The sequence below is a fragment of the Anser brachyrhynchus genome (assembly GCF_964034855.1).
Source record: "Anser brachyrhynchus genome assembly, chromosome: 1".
Taxonomy (NCBI): Eukaryota; Metazoa; Chordata; class Aves; order Anseriformes; family Anatidae; genus Anser; species Anser brachyrhynchus.
In genome coordinates, this window is record NC_137694.1 from 195,763,641 (window position 1) to 195,766,628 (window position 2,988).

The window sequence follows — 2,988 nt, forward strand, 5'->3', positions numbered from 1 at the left end:
AAAGGGTTGGAAAGCAAGGACAGTTGGAGAATTTGGAGATGCTCCCAAGAAGAAAGCAAATTTACAATAGCAGTAACTCCTAAGAAAATTTAAAGTGCTTATGGCTATCCAGTGACCAAGAGGACTCCACGGGCAGTGATTCAGAGTCTCCTGAGCCAAAAATAATAATGATTTTTAAAAGCTTATTTGAGGCTGAAAAAAAGAAAGGAAAAAGAATAAGTCTGTTGCTAAGAAGTGTTCATACTGACTATCCAATCTGATTGGATGAGACTGAAATAAATAGATTTTGGACTGACAACATTCCTCAAAAGTAATGATAGGCTTGCCTGGTAACACTGCCAGAAAATTAGGGGTGCATGAAGGAAAAGGAAATCATTCAACCAGATGGTGAGGTGCAGCTAGCTGCTCAGGCTAGCTGCATAGCATGCTTCCTTGACAGACAATTTCTTGTCTAAGGCCTGGAATACGGGGCTGCCCTGGGGTGGGTGTCTGAGACAGGTGAGCAGATGCGGTTTATGTGGCACAACTGCTAACTTAACTGTTCAGAGTTAATTTTAATTGGATAGCTCGAAGTGGATACCAGAAAGCAGATTTCAGTACAACAGATACAAATGTGGAGCTTTGACTCTTCCACCCCCCCAAGGGGAACTGATGTCTTCTGATTAAGTTTGTTTTCTGTCAGTGTCTTTGTTTCTTCAGAATGTAAATTTCACTCCAATCTTTCAAATCTTGCATTTTTACAGGAAATATCCTAGCCATATCTCTTCTATTTTGCCATTGTTGTAAGAAAAATCAATCAATTTCAAACTGAAGTTCACAGTATTTTTTTTAGTTGGTGTAGTGAGAAGGAAAGTAGAATAGAAGTATCCTGTTCAGATTTCCCAAACCTCGTGCACAGTGATTGCCTGGAATTTCTGCCAAATACATGGGTTTTGCATGGGGACTGAGCAAAAGGAGAAAGCAGGGTATGAACACTTTTAAACAAGTATTAAAGGAAGGGATAATAAAGGATTTGTGAGAACTAAAACCAAACACACACACATGCACACCAAAGCCTGGATATTTTAATCTAGGATTTTGGCTTGTTACAAAAATCCAACCTCTGGTGGTACTACTGTGAATTTTTGCAACTGTTTGATTTGCTGTTATATTGGTGGGAATCTGCAGGGACAAACAGGTTTACTAGAGCTAAGCTTATCTGCGTGAGAAACAGAAAGAATGGCTTGAATCAATTCTCAGTGTACGTCCCTCCAGCGGCTTCCTATACATCTGCACTGAAGCTTGACACACTGCCAGGATGACTCAACAGGGTTAGAAACGGACAGACAACCTCACCACAAAAATACCAGGAGGTTCATCTCTTTAGAGGCACAGCAGAGGATGCAAGGGCCATGAGAGAGAGAAAACCGAGATGAGGTCTTCAGCGTAAATAGAGGCTGATGCCACAACTTACCGGTGTGATCTGGGGGTAGCCAGCCCTGCTATTGCCTGTGCAATGTTTTTCCCAGGGTTACACAGGAAAATTCAGTTTCAAAGGGACTTTGACAGATAATTTTTAGGAGCTCTCACACATTCTGGAAACAAACAAACAAACACTGCCACCACCACCTCCAAAATAACACTCTCTATATTTTTTTTTGGGCTGTATTTGTGATAAATACAAAGTACAGCAGCAAATAAACCTTTTTGTTCTTTTGTGTGTGGGCGGATATCTAGGAGATCATCCAAAAGAAGTCAAATCAAGAAATGCATCACCAATTATCAAATATACATAAATTATTATTTTTTTTTTCTGCCTGAAATGCCAATTCAGAGGGCATACTCACCTACTCATCACATTTCCCACCAAAATTAACAGAATGAGGTCGCAGGCCCACCGGGAGTAGGCAGGGAAAAAGCCACCACATGCTCTGTGCAGCATGTGATGATAACTCACTGCCGCGCAGTTAGGCTCGTGTCCCACCTCCTCCTCCTCCTGCAGGCTGCGGCTGCCCGGGGCTTGGGTGGCTGCAATGCTCCACAGCCAGATCTGGGGACAAATCCTGCACCAGGGGTCCCAGCAGGGGACTTGGCTTCATCCTTTTCCTTCCTGAGTGTCCAGCAAAGACAGCTGGCCATAGAGCTGCTCTTGCTGTCTGTGGGGAAGGCGATGGGAGATGGGAGCATCTCGGCACTTGGGCTACAGCTGGGACAGCAAGTGTGCCACATCTCAGAAGAGGCAAACAGGCAGCTGCACTGCTGGAAAAGGGCAGGGTGGAGGAGTTTTCTGTCTCCACCTGTACATACTTGTATGAATCTCACTGGGCTGCCGTGAAGTTTCCTTCCTTCATGCCAAGGTGTTATTCGCTTAACAAGGCTTTCGGGTATATGAAATATGACTGGCTGGAGCTTTTTGCTAACAAAGCCCACGGACACATGGCTCAAGAGTGACTTTATGTTGGGAAACCTTGCTGTACGATGAGACACTTAAAAAATAAGTCAATTTAAGGAATGGCTCATGGCATATTTTGATTAAGGTTTAGAAATATCTACATGGGAGATTTGTGATGTTAGAGTGTAATAGCAAACAAAGGCAAAACACATGAATTACAGTCCTGGATGCAGAAAATAAATGTATTTAACCTTGAAAAAAAGACCATTTTTAACCTCGAGGGCTTGCAACAAAACATCCAGGGATCTAGATTTTCTTTCACTCATTGTCTTTAAGTCAATCCTCAGTGGCATTTGAAAATCCAGCACCAGCATGGGAAGTCCTGCAGCTCATGGCATATGTGCAGTCTGACGAAGTACTTGTAATTTTCCTCTCTGGACTGTAGACCTGTGAGTACCTGAAAAGCACAAGGGGTTGTCTGGGCTGGCTGTGCTAGTCAGTGATCACTGTCTGAGCTCTGCACCTAGGTACACACCCCAGGTGACACGTGGGTATTGTGAAATGGGAATCGACATGCACCACACAAAGATTAGCCTATAAAACCACCACACAAAGAT